At 24.6% G+C, this 20,577-nt stretch overlaps 1 protein-coding gene and 2 non-coding genes across 6 annotated transcripts in view; all 3 read right to left on the reverse strand.

The window, feature by feature from the left end:
* Positions 1-20,577, reverse strand: part of LOC129605340 (LIM domain only protein 3) — a 150,430-nt gene that overhangs the window by 10,986 nt on the left and 118,867 nt on the right. The gene's annotated exons all lie outside the window — the stretch shown is intronic.
* On the reverse strand, positions 2,862-2,933 carry Trnap-cgg (transfer RNA proline (anticodon CGG)). Its single transcript has one exon. It is a non-coding gene; the product is annotated as a tRNA-Pro (tRNA).
* Trnat-cgu (transfer RNA threonine (anticodon CGU)) lies at positions 11,119-11,190 on the reverse strand. The gene has a single exon. It is a non-coding gene; the product is annotated as a tRNA-Thr (tRNA).

Consider the following 20,577-nt stretch of genomic DNA (forward strand, 5'->3'; position numbering starts at 1 on the left):
TACCATTATAAAAAAAAATTGAAAAAAAAAAAAAACGAAAATTTCTACATCAAAGTTTCTCATTCTCTCTCTCTCTCTCTCTCTCTCTCTGCTCACTCTTTTCCCATTCATTTCTCATTCTTTGTATTTACATTTGTGATTTTGATTTCATGGCCCACAAAATTATTTTTATAATTTCTATACATTTTGTAATATTTTTTGTTTTGTAACCTTATTTACATTGAAAACTGGCCAGGTTTCTTCTCTAACATTTACAACTTACACATAATACGTAAAGTACCGTTACAATTCTAAAATAATGCCATGCCATTCTCACTCGTTGCACGTTTAATGTCTTCACCAGTTAAGTAATAATATATAACGGTTTCTATTTATCGTTTCACAGCACATTTTAAAAAAAATTATTTTTAAATCACAACCTGACTAGGAAAAAAAATAAAAGGGGGAGGGGGAAATGAGGTAAAATTCTAATATTTTCCAGTGAAATTATGGACATATCAAATCAAGGGTCTACAGGATAGATTTAAAAAAAAAAACGAAGGAAAACTGGGAGAACATAAAAAAAATGTTTGCATTTTTTCTATTAACAAAACAATTGCGAGAGAGGACCAAAAAGAAAAGGGTTTCAAATGTTCAAAAGTCGGACCGAACCGATGTTCACTTTGTTTTATTTGTTTTTAGTGTTTGTTTCATTTTTTCTTTCTTTTTGTTTTAATTTCAAAGTTGTTTTTAAAGTTTTTTTATTTCTCATTTCTAACATTATTGTATGGAGTACAAGAGAAATGTTAAAAGAATGTAAAAAATCAAAAAAAAAAGTTTCGACAAAAACAATTTGAAACTATGAAGTTTTTGTTTTATTCAACATCATCCAAACAAAGCCCACCACCATCGTTTCACCTTTCAATTTCCCTCTTTTCACATTTCTAAACGCAAATAATAAATATAAAAGTATGAGAGAAAATGTGGATGTGAAGGAGGAATTGGTCAGGAATACAACATAAAGAAGGCAGCAATTCTACAGAAAAGTTGGAAGATTTATTATTGTTTTCGTTTGTTTATTTGTTGTTTTCGAATTTCTTTTTTTTAAATACTTTTTACAATTTTATTTTTGTGAGAAAATTAATGTGAAATAATCATCAGAATAAAATAATAAAAATGGTCATATAAAATCTTAAGAGTCCATTAATAAACGTAAATTACAAAAGAAATAAAAAGAGTGGAAAAAAAAAATAAAAAAAATTTAAGGACAATTAAAATGAAGGAGCGTGAAAGTGTTAAGTGTATAGTGTATGTATGTGATTTTAATATAGAGAGAAGTTTGTTAATGCAGAAACCGTGAGAAGCCATTTATACGTTTTTTAAGGCGATTTCAATCGTATGCCATTCGTATTTTTTAAATTTTAAATTTTAAGTAATATTTTTTTTAAATTAGTTGTAAGGTCTTGATATAAGGTCAAACCGAAAAATATTTATTAAAAAAAATTTCAAATTAATTAAAAAAAAAACTAACAAGGTTTTTGTGCTAAAAAAGTGGTGAATTTCCTTAAATCACCATTAATTTTTTAATTAAGCTTATTATCGTAAATTAGTTTTAATTATATTGCATAAATTCAGGCCAAAATTATTTCCAAATACAACACAATAAAAAAAATTATCAAAACATAAGAAAATAACATCAGCAACATTTTTGGTTATCAACAGTGTTGATAAATAATTAATTTTGTATACAAGAATACACAATTTTTACTCTCTCAACATTTCTTTAGTTTTCACTTTCTCAGCAACAAAGAATTTATTGTATAGAGAAAAGAAAGAGATACACAATTTTCCTGTTATTTATTGCTACAACGCGACTTCACAATACTACAGAGGTAAATGTAAATGATTTTTTAACACAACATTAATGCTATGTTGTGTGAATTGATACACTTTTTTTGATTAATTTGTGATTTTCATTTTATACAAAACTAATAATAATTTCTGAAATTTGAATATTAATAAAATAATAATAATTAAAAATTGGTTTCCTAATAATATTGTTATTTATTTTATAGAATTTGTTGCTCTCAAACAAAGGAAATGAATGGAATATGTGCTGGAAATACAAAGAAATATTTTTAACAAAAATTCTTATAAGGACAACAATAATTAAATTGTTCGATAGTACAACTTCACTGTTATATAAAATTGATTCTTAAAAATCGTTTAGAGGTGGAAATTTATAACAAATTTGTGCTTTACAAAGTATACATGAAAATGTGGAGGCTTTCATGTATGTATCTCTCAGTAAACCTGGTAAGATGAAAGCTTCTTTTCTATCATAATACTATTTTATACATGTATACATATATACAAACATTTATACCATCAAATATATATTTTTATAATGTAATGTATACAATTTACTAATTTTAACATAAAAAAAATTATAAGAATATTGTAGATACACCTATAAAAATATTGCAATACTCCTATTGGAGGAAAATTAAAATATGAAGACAGAAAAAATGCGTAGGCACTAAAAACAAATTTCTACTTTGTTGCAAACAGAGAAAGCTTACAATTTATAAGCAACATTAATTACAATAACAACATTTTATAAAAACACAACAATAATTTCTTTCAATATTCCATGAAATGATGCGAGGAAATACTCTAGAAACATTTTTGTTATATATGTAATTTTTAATCATCTTAAACACAAGCAAATTTTATTAATGTGTGCGTGTTTAATTTTAAAATGTTCGCCGTCCTAGGGACCAAAAAACTAAATTTTATGTATATTGAAATAAAATTAATAGAATAACAACAAAAAAAAATACAAATTTATTAAAAAACAAAAAAAAAATATTACAACACTTGGGCTCGTCCGGGAATTGAACCCGGGACCTCTCGCACCCGAAGCGAGAATCATACCCCTAGACCAACGAGCCGATGTATATCATCTTGTCTAAAACATCTTTTAAATATATGCAATCAACAGGTGTTTCATTTATTATTTTTATTTACACAAAAATTTTTATTGATTGATTTAGAGAACTTTTTATCATTGTTGATGATATTGAACAAAATTTCTTATAAAAAATTTTTAAGAATAGAAAAAACCATAAAATTTTGTTTTCTATTTTGCGGTAGTAATTTGTTATTATATAAAATTTTAAGAACATAGGAAGAATTTTTAATGACATCATCAGACGTGTATAGAAATAATGAAGAATAAAATCTCTTAAAAAATATGAGCACGGATGTTCGTTCCCCATTCAAAATTCAAAATCATGATTTTATTTTTATATTTTTAATTTATACTCGTATGATTCTGCTTTCCTTATTTAGGCTTCCCGGTATAATAACAACCCTCTTTATAATTGCAATTACAACCTACAACGATTATAGTAATTTAAAGCTTGACTAGGTATAACTCTTAGGTCTTAGTCAATAGAATTTATTTTTGTTCACAAACTTTCAAAATATTTGATTTTATGTGTTTCTAACTCATTTCTGACATTTAAAATGATTCAAAGGAGTTTTCTCTATAATTGCTTTTGAAATAACAATAAATTTAAAATTTTACAATACATCGAAGTAGAACTATCATGTATACAACACAATTCGCCATCTCAATAAAATTATTTAAATTTCATTTGAAATGGAACAACAGCAAAAGCTTGTTTGTTATAGAACAAGGCAAAAATTCAATTAGGCAAGTCACAATTAATAGTTTTAATCAAGTGTGGGGATTGCATTTTTTGATATACAAATTCATACAAGTGAACTCATTTAATATGACTACATTAATATGGTCCAAAAGTTTTGCTGGACTAGTAAATTTAAGCATACAGTATGTAAATATTATAATATTCTAAATTAGTTCTAAGTCAACTTAGGTCATATTGAATTGTTGTCAGAGATAAGTAATGAAAAAAATATTTCTTCTATATTTTATTTATAAATTTCTATAGAAGAATTCCTATACACAAGCAATATTTTAAGTCTACTAAATTGTAACTGAGGCATAAAAATATCAGAATTCTGAAATTCCATTTGATTCATTTTTATTTTTAATAAATTTTTTGTATATTTTCTCACCCCTTTCATAATTTTCCAAAAATATGATTTTAAATCTTATATATTATATATAAAATGATTTTATATAATAAAATTCATTTCGTGCTGCATTTATTTATCACCTTAATTAAATCTCATTCAGCATTATTTTTATACACAATAACACATTACCCGTTTTGTTCAAATATTTATCACTAAAATGGGGGTGTATAAAAACACCGACACAATGTGTGAGCGTCTCTCTACACCAAATAGGCACACAAAATACAATTATAATGTGAAGAGCTTGCATTTGCATTTAAAATATGAAATAATTTCATCTTTTCTCAATATTTTCATACACCGTACATAAGTGTACAAAAATATTTATATAGAAAATCCTTTTATATGGAAAAAAAAATTATAATTAAATAAATAAATTTCAAAAAAAGGATTTGAATTTCAAAAATAATGGTATAGTAAAAAAAAAATTTTAAGTGAATGAAAGTAATTGTTGTTTGTTACTCACATGATAGTAACTGTGCTGTGAGTAACAAGTATAACTCGTATGAGTGCAAACGGGAGAGTCCAACAAATTTCCTAATTTTCCAAAATTTTAGTTTTCGGTCTGAGTTTTTGTTTTTATCTTTTTAAATTGATCTTTACACATTGCACTTTTTCATATTTTTTTAATAAATATAAAAAATGGAATCGTTTTATTTTAAAATCAGAAAATAAAAAACAAAGCATAAAATATTGTAGTAGGACTTTTAGAATTTATTATTTAAAGAGATATAAAAATAATATTTTAGAATAATAGTCTTCCATGTCTCTATTTAAAAAAAAGTATCCAAGCGATATGCAGAATAAAAAATAGGGAAAAATTAATTGTATTCTCTCTCATCAACATTGCTTATGTCCATAATTCTGCCTGAAACTCTACACAATTAATATTTTAAGAGGGGTGTTCAAAAAAGTTTAACTTTTAAAGTACCTTGGTCACCGTTTTACTCACTAAATGAAAGTGAATATATTTGTGTATTTCGAATTGTTCATACTAATTTCAGTGATACATGAGTAAAGAAATGACAAATTTTACTCATTTTTATTATAATTTACTCTATAATTAAATTTTTTACATAATAGAGAATTAAATACTTCAAAAATGTTTTTAATGAGAGAAAATCTTCAAACGATTGAAATGTCAAAATTAATTGAATTGGAATAAGAGATCCATATAAAATGAGAGTTTAAACTTCAAATTTGACATTTTTTCTCATTCGATGACAAAAATCTCTTTTGTTTGGATGTAAAGCAATATACTGTTAGTGTTAATTTTAGTTCTGAAAATTTGTAAGTTATTATTCTGTCATCTGTCAAATACTTGTCATTATGATTTCTGTTTTTTTCATTTACATTTATTAAAGTTATTTATCTAGAATAGTTGCAACAAAATTTCGATCATGAAAAGAATAACTAATCAGCTATAAAATTTCCTAACAACTGAATATTATATTTGTTGTAGTCACTCAAACGAATTCACACAAGCTCTTAGACACACAGTAAAAATTTGACTTGTCAAATTATTTAATAAAAAAAAAAAACACATTTTTTTTTTTTCATTTTTTGTGTACTTTATTCATTATGCAACCATATACTAGTATGAAATGTAAAATATAAAATATCCTTTATATTATTTATAATGCCTTAAAGCAATTAAAATATATATAAGTTTTGCCGCACTTAATATGATAAATAGGTAAATGAGAATTTTATTTATTTATTTTGTTATATTGTTATAATTTTTATTTTTGTTTATAATTAAAATAAAAAATACCGAGTTATGGTAGTACATACCAACCCCATATACCGTAAATGTATGAAATTCCATTTTAAACAAAAAATATTAAAGGGAGGTTTTATTGAAAATTTAAAAAAAAAGACAAGTTTGAGGTTTCCCATATAATGTAGAAGGAGTAAAGGGTTAATTAATAATATGGTTATTTTTGTTATAAAATTTTATGCTATTAATTATGGGTTTTCATAAATCATAAAAAAGGATATTTTATATGCTGTTATATTACATATATCGTATACGATATAGAGTAATAAAATATGAAAGCATGTTAAATGCAACATGTTTACTTTTTATTTATTACTTACGCTATTAATTTTACAATAATTATTTTTTATACTGCGTGATTTTGTGCGTATATGAAATTATTTTGCATTGCTTTATTTATTTATTGATCTCATTATATGCAAAATATTTGTAATAGTTTCTATATATAAAAGCAAAATAAAACTTAAAAATGTAAAAAATTTTATGAAATTAAATTTTAAAAAACTTATGTCAAATATATGTCAAAATTTGTTTTGAATGTCAAACATTTAAGGAACTAACTAATTTGCTTTAAGTTCCATATTGCTCAATATATTTTGCTGCTGCTCACCTTCAATTGATAACAATTCGATTTATTTGATTTAATTAACAAAATTCAGCAATGAAAACTTTAAAAATTAATAATGAAATTTTTGATATTATCGGAGAAGAACAAATTGATTTCGAACATTCATACTCACGTATAAAATGTTTAGTTATTTACTTAAAATGTTTGCCATACAATGACGATCAATTTATATAAACAAAAATTTAAGATTATTTTGAACATGTGTATACATAAAATTTATAAAATTAATTAAATTTTGGAGAACGTTTGCAAATATAATAAATTATTGTTATTCCGCATGCTTATACCAATTTGAAATTTCAATGGTTTTAAAGAGAAGCTTGATAGGTCGTTCAGATGTTTTCCAAGTCTAAAAATTTAGATTAAAGAAAATTGTAGCTTTTTTATTCAAGGAATATGAAATAAATTATAGAATCTGAAAAAAATATCAGTAGATTTAGCAAATTTAAATTAGACAGGTCTTCCTTGTAACCATACAGATATAAATTTGTTAATACTGTAATTGTATGGCGTACTGTATGATAAAATAATAAATGTGTTGGTGTATATGTTTATGTGTACGTATTAGAGTTATACACAAATTTTATTGCTATTGAAATTATTGATTTTCATACAGAATTAATCGCAATAATTACGATAATATAAGTATAGTTAAAAATTGTAATTTCTGATTTCAATACGATAAATGTTGTGAAATTTTGCAACATTATCGTAAAAGCGTATAGTCAATGAAAAAAGGCCAAAATTTCTTAGAATAGAAATCTAAAGAAGCACCGTAATTTTTCAACATTCCAAAAGAGATTGCTCTACGCTTTCAACTGCCGTGTTAGTCAAAGTAGAATAAATAATTTGATTCTGAGCCATAAAAAACCTAAATATTTTCTTGATTTCATCCTCACAACTTAAAAGAAATTTATAATTTTATATTTCCACTTTTCGAATTTTACAATTCATAACACTTTAAAAAATATTAGATGGAATATTAGAACAATAAAGTCACATTTTAAACAAAGAATTTTTTCTCTTTTAAAACTAATCAAACATTTTATTTTATGATCTCACATATTACAACAATTTTACTGCTCTCTTCCTCTCTCTCTCCCTCTCTTTGTTATCGTTTAATTATCAAAACCAACAATGTTAAAACAATGTTAAACCATAAATAAAGGGAAGATAAAAAAAACCATTCAAACAATATAAATTTTTAGATTTAAAAAATTTGATTTGAAAAACTAAAATAAAAATTAAAATTTAAAAACTTGTAATGCACATAAGATCTTTATCAAAAACATATCCTTGTGCACATACACCATAAAAATATTATCCTTTATAACACCCATGTTAACAAAACATTTTTCATTATAAAAAAAATATATGCATACATACATTGGGCTCATAGACAATCGCAAGGTAAGGGCATATTTTTTATAAATTTTTGCATTGCATATTAAATGCAATATTTTTCCCTCAACAAGAGAGAAAACAAAAAAAAAAATTATTCAATAGCCTATGCAGCACAAGCACAGTACAAACTTTCTCCATCAAACTAAACTCAAAACATCGTACCTAAGAATCACTCTATGGAAAAAAAAAAAAAAACGCCTAACTTTATGCAATATTTTTGTTTTTCTTTTACTACGATAGTTGTGTGCATTTTAACGAGCAACAAATCATAAAAAGAACACATTTTATAACTGTGAGTTATAAAAATTTTTATATAGTTTTTTTCGTTTTTCGAAAAGTTTATTAACAGTTATAACATGTGTGTATGTCAATTAATATGAAGTTGCATTTATTGTTGAAGAAAAATGCAAATAAAAAAAAATTTAAATCGGATATGCAACCATCATAATATACCGTTATTTTTCTAGTTAATTTTAAATATAGTTTGTAACTATTGTAACAAACTTGAAATGTAGGGAAAATATTTATTTTTGGTTTGATTTTACATTTGTTCTTTATATTTTACCCCTTACTCTAACAAAAAAAAAACATAAAAATTAAAATATGTACGAAAATTTCGATCAATAATGCCAACAAGTATGCAAAAATAAAAAAAAATATATAAAACGGCCGAGATGAATGAGGCTAACTTTCATATAAAAATTCATAAATATTAACAACACTCACTTACCCTGCTCTCGCTCTCTATCCCCCCCTCCTTTCTATATTTAAATTTAAAATATGTGTGTATTTTGCATGCATAAAATCAAAATAAAAACAAAAGGCAAACAGTCAGAAATCTTTGTTTATTAGAATTTAACCGGATAAAGGGACAAAAGAGAGCAGTAAACAAGAAAAAAAGGAAAAAAAATTCAACAAAACACAATAAAAATATAACAGTTGAGAAATTATTGTGCAATTGCATTAAAAAACTTCATAAGGTTTTTTTTGTACGTTATGAAAAAATTTCCATTTTTTTTTTTATTTTCGCCTTATAACCATTTTCATATGTACCGTAAAATTATTGTTTTTTTTTTTTTGACTTTTTCATAATGCATATATGGCAGCCAACTTGTACTTTTTTTTACTTGTTTGTAGGTTTGTTAATGAATACTTTGCATATTATGCGGTTTAATCGTAAACAAAATGCAATTTTACACGCAAAACAAATAAAAAAAGAAATTAAGGAAGTTGTACACATATTAAAAATAAAAACACGATAGAAATGAAATTGGAAACTCTCTTGTAGGCATCATTCAAAGTGGCCTAAAGCAACAAATTGTTAAGAAATAAAATTAAATCTGAAAAAAAAAATTGTTGTAGAGAATTTTTGAATCAAAATTGTGGTAGGTTTACAATCAAATATGTAGACTTTTTTTCAATAAACTTTAATTTTGATAAATTTTGAAGTTTTTAAAGTGTTGCCGCTCTTATCTTGTACTTTAATAAGATTCCAATAATTTAATAATTTGTATATTTTGTAGAGAAATTAGGTGGAACAATTTTCTCCAAAATTTATCTGAAATGACAGAATAATTAAGCTTGTTTCAATATAACAGGGCATTAATAGAGACCGTTTGCTCAATTCAAATACATGTAATCTACTCTCAGTTCTCTTTAAACTTCATATTCTCAAAATTTATATTTGTTCTCTTTCGATTCCAGTACCTAAAACCACAAAAATCTAAATTAACTGACTATAGAAGAACAAGTACCCTATATTATATAGGAATGTATTGCAAATATCTGCTGCACATAACAAAGAACAAAAAAAAAAAACATCAAAGTGCATTCCGGTATTTTTTAGGTCTTTCACATGAGTGCATTTATATCTTTTTATATTTTATATTTCATGCATTATACACACACAAAATTTTTTATACAGAAGAGTTAAATAAGTATAATTTTATTGTTATATAATATGCGTACATAATATAACATTAAAATTCCATAACACACTCTTTTTATCCAACCACGAGCTTTATTCAAAAAGAGCAACTTAATTGTAAAAGAAAGGATAATTAAAAAACAGAAATTAGTAAGTAAATTACTGATTTTTGTAACGATAAATTGAATTGCATTTGGAGAAATTAGAGTCTAAGTACATAACACATTAAGTATATGTATAACTAGATTTGTTATACAAATCAGATGTGCGTATGTGTATATGAGCCACATACAAGTATATTTATTCAATATAATTGCTTCATTATAGTGCACAAGAATAAAATTTTTGTAGCAAAAACAAAACTATTCTGTAATAGAAAAATTTAAATTAGAATTACGCACAAAATTTGAATGTAGTTTCCATTTAATTACTTCCGGTTTAAATTTTTCAACAATTTATAAAATAATGTTATAATAAATTAGAGGTTATTTTTAAAATAATATTTTTAATAATTTTAATTCATAAATCGCTTTAATTTTTAAATGTAATTCTCTGATAAATATTTTAATTGTGAGTCAAACATGGGTTCTTTGTTTTACACTTATAAAATCCTGTATAACAGTATAATTATACTAAAAGTATGTAAATAATTATATTAAATGTTAATAAAAATGTATGTGAAAATTCTTATTAGAAAAAATGAAATTAATATAGTTTCATTGTACTTCAAGAATTATGTTAGGCTTTAAATAATAAGGACGGCATAGTTACCGTCTATTATTTAGCTCCCTTCAATCAAAGAGTAAATAATTAATTTTATTTAATAATAATATTAAATACGTATATACACTTATGTTTATGTATTTATGTATAATACTGATATAATAAATAACTTTAATTAATTTTCGATTAATTTATTCAAATATCGCAAAAAAAAAAATACTCCATTTTTTTACTTAAAACATTTTCATTACCCACACTCAAATAATAATCAATAAAAAAAAATTAATTTTAGCATCAAAAAAACTTCTCCTCTCGACTAACCAAACTTCTATTCACCCTCCTTGAGATAATTAATTAACATCAATCAATCATAACGCACATATCTATTACGATATACATACATATACATACACAACGGCACAGCCGGTCAACAAAATTTCTCCTTAACTCTTTTTTTTTTTTTTTTAATAGAAACTTCTAAATAATTTCCATTGGTAAAATTTCCATTTATTTATTTCTTCTATTAAAAAAAATCATTCAAGCTAATTTTGCCTCCTGTGAGGTTTGAACTCACGACCCCTGGTTTACGAGACCAGTGCTCTACCACTGAGCTAAGAAGGCCATATTAAATATTTTGCCAAAGTATCTACAAAATGTTTAGAACATTTTATCATATACAAAATAAAATATCTCATTCTCATTTTTTCCCCCATAAAAGTAAATACAAACAAACAAAAAAATGTTTCTAAGTAAAATTATTTTTACGTCATTGTTATATTGTCAATATACTTCTTACTACATTGAAATTATCGCAATAAAAATTTGAGTAAAATATTATGAAACCACAGTTTGTTTACCATTCATAAAATAAATCGAAATTTCTCCGTTGAATATTGTCGCTGTAGTTGTATACAAATACAAAATTCAATGTACAAGATTTATACAAGCGCAAATTCTTATCACTTTCACATTTCAGAAATCACAACATTATTTTGCAAGAGTAACATATTATGTAGTAATAATATGTAAACAAAATCATACAAAGTCTCATACTACAAACTATGATGAAGTTCTAAATGTAGCAATAAATGTTGTCTATTTCATATAACACCAATAGCAACAACACAATTTTATTTTAAAATACTCAAAAGTTTTTGTTGCTTTGAAACATAAACGAGAAAAGAATAAAAAAAAAACTGAAAATGAAGAGAATAAAATATGTTGCTGACTGAAAATGTTGCTACATTTTATATACATTTCTTCATGTTTCCACAACATTATAAGAAAATATACTGTTAAAAAATGTTTCGCAACACAATAGGAAATTTTGAGAAGAATCTATTTTAACAAAATGGAAATTCGAGTATTAATTTTATTGTAATGAAAATTTAAAATTAAAATTAATAATTTTGAATCATTTTGTGTAATTTTTGAAAGCTGTTATAAAATATTCATAAATAATATGATTAATAATAATTATGTTTATTATTAAAGTCATATTATTGTAAAATAGTTTGATGTTTTCGAAATTCTAATAGTTTTGAAATTCAAATGACTGTAATACAAATTTTAATAAAACATAGTGTGGGAATTGCAGCAATGCTGAGCTACTGCATTATTCTGTCCATATGTGACCACTTCTAATAGCGATATAGTACTACAGCAAATCTAATGTCATCGTAACTGTCATAAAACATGTACAGTTCTGAGAAAAATATTGAAAAGTTTGTAAATTATTCAGAGAAATACGGAAAAAAATGTGATTTTTAACATTTTTTTGTCAAATAATGTGAATGTTAAAACCCAAATTTTAAATTTAGTTTAAAAAAAAATCTGGTTGTCTAAGGCTACAATACTTCCTCAAAATTATGTTATTTAAATTAGACTAACCCATTTGCAAAAAAGTTATACCTTCAAACCAATATGCAGAATGCATGTAAAGCAACAAAAATTCATATGGTTATCAATCAATAGAAAATTTATGCCAAATACAAGACTTATATTTCATGCTTTCTCAATTAATACATTAAATAGGAAAAAAAATAATAAAAAACGGAAAAATTCTTAAAAAGAATGCAAACATCAATTTTTTTTTCATATTTAACATTAAAAATTATTTATGACTTGAAGGTGGAAATTAAGATGGAAATATTTTCCTCACCAGATATTTTATTATGAGTACCTACACATATTTATAAACAAACATAATGTGCTTAAACTAACAATTTTGTTTACATATTTATTTCTGTTTTCAGTTAGTGTTGTCTTCTTGTATTGTAACTCTGTCTGGTTTTAAGAAATTCGAAATATTTTAACAGCTACAAATAAAATTGAAATTATGTTTGTTTTGTTTGGTTTTGTGTTTTGTGTTAAACGTGGTACATTATAATGTTGTAAGTACTTTACGAGTATTGCATTTATGTATGAGCATATATAAACAATTATACTCGTATTGTTGAAAGAGTGAAAAAAAGAATGTGTAAACAAATTCTAAGCATAATTTTTTTTAATTTTTTTTTGTGTAACACACATTGGAAATATTTACAGAGAAGTGACATAAAAAAATAAACTCATCATAATTTTGGAAATAATTTAAGGCATATTAAAAAACCAAGAAAATACAAGCAGTCGCGACAAATTCAGTTTTAAAAATTAGAACATTTTATAAACGCAATAGGGGGGTACTACTAACATGCATCTCAAAAATCAAAGAGCATTTGAAGTTTAAAATTGTAAACATAATCAGAATGAAAAGATGCACTTCAAAATTTGACAGCTGCAAAGATTCAATAAAACTAAATAGTGAGCACTGAATAACGTTGTCAAAACAGAACTTTACAGCAAATTTGAGTTGCGCTTGCAGCTTTTTTACTATACAAAACTTTCAAACTGCCAAATTTTGAAGTATTGCTTTGCAGAACTAGGATGCAACATATAATAGCTTAAAAGACAATTTACTGATAGTGACAAATGACACTGTGCCGTAATTTTGTAAAACTATTTTACCCGTGCTATAGTTAAAATGTCACACAATATTTAAGCAATAAAATTTTTGTTATAACTGTAAATGATTCTTAGGAGTTTTGAGGGAAAAAAACTAAATTTTCATTAATTTATAAATTTTGAGTAAACTTTAAAAACTTTATTACAAAGCGAAAGCAATGAACGCCTCCACCACACACAACCTCCTTAAAAATAATATTTTGCTTGAAGCTAATTTAACACTTTAACCGCTGAATACCTAAAACAAAGAAAAAAAATAAGGGAAACATCAACAACAATTATGTAAATAACACATTTACACAGGTACAAAGTATACACAGTTATGTACACATATAAATTTATATTGTAAATATTACAAGTAGAAAATAACGAACAAGAAGAACAGAGAGAAAAACAAAAGAACGCATGTAATCTGTTATGTTTGGTTAACATTTTCATCTTAACATGTTTTTTTTTGTGTTCTTGTTCTTTAAGTATCAGAGTTTTTTCTTTACTTTAATTTTGTTTTTGTTATTATTTTTTATTGTTTTCTTTATTATTGATATCTGTTTACTTTTGGAGTACCTGTTAAACATAAACGAAAACACTTTTCTGACACCTTTTTTGTTTTTTTTTTTATTATGAATTTTTCGAATATGTTTTTGTTTATTATATTGTTGTTGTAATATTTTTTTTATTTATTGTTTTTACACTTGCAATAATAATATATTGGAAAATATGTACATATAAGATATGTGTATGTATGTAGCTATAAAATGTGAATACAAGAATGGATACGAATTGTGTTCGTTCATTCTTCAGCATCTTTGGTGGCATAATAAAATAGATGATAGTGATGTGATGAAGATTATAATATGAGACTTAATTGTTGATTTTATTTATTTGTAAAATATGAATGAGTTTAAATATTTTATGTGAATATTTGTATAATGTACACGAATATATTAAAAATATATTTATATCTTTCTTAAACGAGAAATATACGAGAATACGAGTACCGAGTACGTTTTTATTATCTGCACACATAAATGCAATTAAACCGTACTCTACTCCAACTGAACTATAAAATATCAAACTGAATTGAATTAGTTAAAGCTCATAATTAATGATATAACGCAATATTTGGCATTGACAATTCAAAATTTGACATTGACAACCCAAAATTGTCATTGACAATTCAAAATTTCAAAATGACGTTTCTAAGATTGTAAATATATGCACAAAGTCTTTTTTTTAAGTAATTAATAATTACTAATGTAAATTAATTTTATTAAACCGAATTGTAATAGTATATTGTACTGGGGTGCAGTAGGTACATACCTACTTAATTTTTTTGTTTCTGTTTACATTCTTTATATCAAAAATATTAAATTTAACAACATTTTGAAATCATTATTATAATTATTATTATATAAGATTCTCACTTCTATTCTCATATTTTATAAAAATAATAATAAACACATACAATGTATGTGCCATACAGACGTAAGAGGGTAAAATATGTATATATTAGAGTAGAAAATGCACGTATAAGTATTCAATTTAATAGTTTACTTATATGTATATGTATGTATAAATATAATATATACAGTAAATATATGTATGTAATAATATATACAGGTACACGCACATATGCTATTTTAATATCTCATTTATTTTCATTTTTATTCAAAATCTATTTACATAATGGCACAGGTTCACCCCTAATTTAACCAGATATTTAGATACTTGATATTATTTTTCTTATTATTCAATTTATTATTGTTTTTCATAATATTTCTTAGCAGCACGTACATCTATAATATGTGCATAATCACACAAATTTCTATATCATATGTGTTAGACTTTTACCTCAAATTCAGTCCTCATTTCAGTTTTTGTTTATTTATTTAATTTATTTATTTATTTATCTTATTATTAATACTTTTTTTGAATCACTTGCATATTTTTTTCTTATTTAGTTTTTAATCTTAATAGCATACTTACTTACAAACAGGCTTATACTATGTTTGTTGTACATACTTTCTTTTTTTGTCTCTTTTCTTTCTTAAAAGATAAGATACTCGTATAAGCAATTTTATTACTTAAATATGAATTTACACTCAACAAAACTATGAAGAAATTTTAGAATATAGGGTTGCCGTTTTTGAAATTCAATGTCAATTTTAATAGTAAATTAAGAAAAATTAAGAAAAGAACTAACTAACTAACGAGTAACGAGTAATTTTTTGTACTATGTAAAGAGCTACAGACTGAATGTATTAGATTTTGTGAGAATATTCTAGAAGACTAAAAAATGACTTGAGGAGCAATATGTTTAACTTTCACAAATTTTTTTAAAATTTAATAAACTATGTAAATGAAAATTGTTTTGGCTGAATAATAGACATTATGGCTGAAGGCTGAAAAGGAGTGAAATACGGGCATTGATCCACCTTTCCTTAAAAATTAAATAAGAACTAATAATGAAATAGTAACTGAAAGAGAATCTTCAAAAACAGATGAATATGATAATTTTTCTGAGTGTATTACAGAAACTACTATTGTATAGTTGTATTTGTATATAAGTACACAACTAAGAACTAGTATGTAATTTCAACCACTTCTCGAAAATTATTTGTTTTCAAAGGAGTAGGTACTTATATTGTATAATAACTAAAGTAAAATAAAAGCAAAAGTTGACATTAAACAAGCAAGAAACATCAAAAATTTAAAAAACAAAAATATTTCTTTGCTTTTTCTTTATTTTGCATTTATTATTGTTTTATTTAGTGTTGGTGTATATTATTTAATAATATGGTACGTTAACTGGCACCTTAACAAGCCATTTTACAAAATAAAAGCAAAAATAAACAGCATATTAGATTTTATAGAAAAGTCTGCATAAAATAAAAACAACGACCTCTACAAGTGACAAGTTGAATTGAATTAATTTAAATAATTTTTATTTTTATACTCAATTCACATAATATTTTTTATGTACACACTTGTATGTACACACAATATATGTGTATACAACACACATGTTTTTCAAAATGTCTCTCTCATATTTTTATTTATGCTCGTATATTTTTATGTTTACAAAGGTTATAACAAGAATTTATTGTTAGTTTTCATATCCAATTCTTACTTTTTTTTTGTTTTATGAGATCTTATGAGTTTCTAATTGATATGTGCAACACGATATGTTTAATGTTCATGCAAATCACACATTATATTAGAGCGCGTATACTATAGTCTAAAATAATTTTTAAGTAATTAATTTTTTTGAAATCACTTGTGTACTCATACTGTATGTATGTAAGTATGTAAGAATAAAATGTCGACAGTAATTTTAGGATAAGTAAGAGTTAAAATTTCATAATTTATAAGTATTTTTTAATTAATAAGTGTCCCACCTATATTCAAGTATGTATATGGTTGATAGTTTTCTAGATATTTTAGAACAAGTGTTAAGATTTTTAATAAGCGAAAAGGAATTGCTTGTTTGATTTTGAAAGATTTGAAAAGAGCGTGAGGAAAAATTGAGAGTGGTTGAGTCAAATATTCTCAATTTTGTTTAACACAAAAAAATGTTCAATTATTTGCTTATTGCTACTTACGATATGTAAAAATAAAATTTTAATTTTAAGTACTTATTAACTAAAATATCACGATAAAAGATAATTTTTTAATGTTCGTATATCGTATAGCTCTAGCTTTCTCCATTAACGTTCAAAAAGCATTAAACAATGAAAGGTTATTTTTGACGTATACGTCAACTTATATATTTTCTCTTTCATATATTATAACACAAACATTATTTTTCAAAGTATGTTACAAAGGTAATCCCAATTTTCTCATTTAAATACAAAAATTAACAATGAAAGGATAGTTCGCTCTTATAAGTTATGTAATTCACGTATTCACTTTGTGATTTGAGAACATTTTTAAATTCTTTTTTATTTTTATTTATTTTTGCAATTAAATGTTGTTGGAAAATTTTATTCTATATGACAGAAATATAGTTATATCAAGTTAAATAAACTAAAGTTCAAATTTCAAATGACATTATGACACCACACCATACAGCCACGATATGAATTTTAAATATTTTTTTAGATTATTAATACATACATACATAATTAATTATGTACATAGGTGTTTCTACATATATGCACATATATAAATATAAATAAAACAATTATCATTCAGAATAACCTTCTTAACATTAAGTCTCTATGTTTGTTATTAATAATGTATAGCTTGCATTAAGGAAAATTATTTGGCACCGTGTTCTGATTTTTAAGGTGAGTTAAAAAAAAAAATTTGAGTGTGAATTATTTAATTTCAAAATTACTCAATTAAATTTCAGATTTAAAGAATAATAATCAGCTTTCAAAATTAACGAAGAAAGAATAGTAATGAAGTTTTACAAAAATTGGATGGAAATATCAATTAATTCATTCTAAATAAGCCGAAGGTCAATCCAAAAGCCGAAATGCGCTTCGGATTTAGTTCAGAAAGCAAAATTTTTTCAGGTTTCCCACCTTAATAAAACGAAATATACTGAATCAAAAGCAAATTTTTACTATACAAGCTGGTGATTTATAATGCGGGCGTTAGAAGCCGAAAAGATTAATTTGGACGCAAAAATTTGTAGCAGGCAACATGTAACCACTTTTCATTAGCACAAGTAATAAGGGGAAGGAACGTGAAATAAGGAATGTGGAAGACTAAACTAGATGACACAACAAATATTATAAATGTTCCTACAAATTTTTCGGCTAAATGGGATTCTGCCACTATAGTTATGTTATATTGCCTTCAAGTTCATAGTGAGAATGTTTTTTTTTCGAAATTCCAATGGAATTGTATATTTGTTCAATTATCATCAGGAAGGAAGGTCTCGAGTATGTGTTGCAGGGCATGCCGAATAAAAAGTGCGAATATAAGATAATTTTTCTTACACAAAATGAGTAAAAAAGCGAAATACAGATTGAGACCTATAATTTTTATTGGAAATCGTGTGTTAGTTCTTTTTTAATATAAATCTTCAATTTATACATTGTAATAAATTTTCTTCACATGCTCAAATTACAAAATAATTCAAATTATTTACATTATATCCATAACTTGTACGTATGTACATGGAATTAATGAACCATAAAATTGACAACATTCTAAAAATATCTTTTGCAATGACACTCCAATTCCTTGTCTTTATTTACAAGTACGTATATATAAACTTAAAAATATAATCTTTTAATGTTAAAAATTAATTCTATTTAAAATTTATTATATTATTAAAATAAATTTAAATAAATAAAATAAATTATTTTAGATTTTCTCTATAGCGCACCATAACTCTTCCTATATATAATGTCAAGAGAGCTGTCTTTAAATTTCAAGTTTACCATAGTTAAGAAGACGAAACCAAAAAAATGAAAAATAAAAAAATCAAAAAATTGAAATACCAATGATTTAATACAAGTATGTAAGTATGTGCTACGTGTATGTTGGAAATGATTTCATTTTACACTTAAAAAATATTTTTAAAATAAACTCAAGTTGTTGAGGGCAAATAATAAATATTTATGTTGAGGTGTGCTAAAATAGACACAAAAGTGTGTGTACTTTTTTAAAGGCTCCATAAAAAAATTTTCTTTTAAAATTTTTTTTTTAGTCTTCTAATTTTATACAAATTTAAATGATAATTTCATTTTATTATTGCATATTAGTTTAAACTTTACTTTCTCATATGTCAGTGTTGTTTTCTTTCGCGCCAAATTTTTTATCACTTTTTCTTATCCACTTTGGATTGAGATTTGTTACTCGTTCAACAAGTTCTTAATATAGTAATGAATGAAATTTTATTTTTCTATACGTACATTAAAGGGTATTTTACACAGATATTATTCACCGTCAAAAGGTGACATGAAAAGCGTATACAAGTGTGATAGAACGAAGTTTAGTGAATTGATAACGTAAGTATTAGTGGTCTTCACATAAATATTATCGGTAATCTGTAAATTTATAAAATACATTAAAAATTGGAATTTTAGTTGGATGTTTAGTTGTAAATACATTAAAAATTGGATTTAGTTGGCAAAGGGGGTAGCGTATTGGGACGACCTTTGGGGCTGATGAATGTGGAGTTTGATCAAACCTAGCTAAAATGGAATTCACACTTTTAACGACAAAAATACACAAACTGCTTCCTACCCAGATTATGTGGTAAGAAAACTTGCTTAAAACTGGACTTATTTGTGAAACAAAAAACGGTACAATAATACTACATATAATTGAGCTCGCGCTCCAATTAACATTGGTTAGGCCTAAGAATACCAAAGAACACCGCAGTGATGCAAGCCCACTCTGACAGATTATTTTGAAATAAGCCTTAATCTGCCTAAATATTCTCAATTTCGTTACTCAATTACCATAAGGAACACTAATCTGAATGAAACAATGTAAACAAGGTTTAATTAGAATATCAGTAATAAAATACAAAAATTTCTAATTTTAAATAAGCAATAACCAACGCTTTAATATTCTCTTCTATAATGTTGGTAATAAAATAATTTTATATTTGCGTATAATTGTGGGCATATTTTAAATGTAAATTATGTTTAAATAAAGAAAACCATGTACAATTTTTTTTTTGCACATCCTAGCAAATATATGCACATATGTACATATATACGTACATAGAGCAAGTGTGTATTTTTAATGTCATGTACGATTTTTGTTTTATTGTTTTTTTTTTGTTATTGTTTCTGTTGTTTATACTAATTTATTTGCAGTTGTTGGTTAGAGTTGATTTTAAAATTTTTATTCTTATATTTTTATTTGGATTCTGACTTTAAAAACACTTCAGAGTACAGTAAAACTTCAATAAATCGACATGGTTTAGTTAATAAGAATTGAATTGCACTAATCAAACATTTGAACTGCAAAGTTCGATGATCTCGTTTTTAACGTTACTTTTAACTATAAAATGGTATATAAATTTTAATTTTTACC

The sequence above is a fragment of the Condylostylus longicornis genome, unplaced genomic scaffold, assembly GCF_029603195.1.
Source record: "Condylostylus longicornis isolate FDR11 unplaced genomic scaffold, ASM2960319v2 ptg000013l, whole genome shotgun sequence".
NCBI lineage: Eukaryota > Metazoa > Arthropoda > Insecta > Diptera > Dolichopodidae > Condylostylus > Condylostylus longicornis.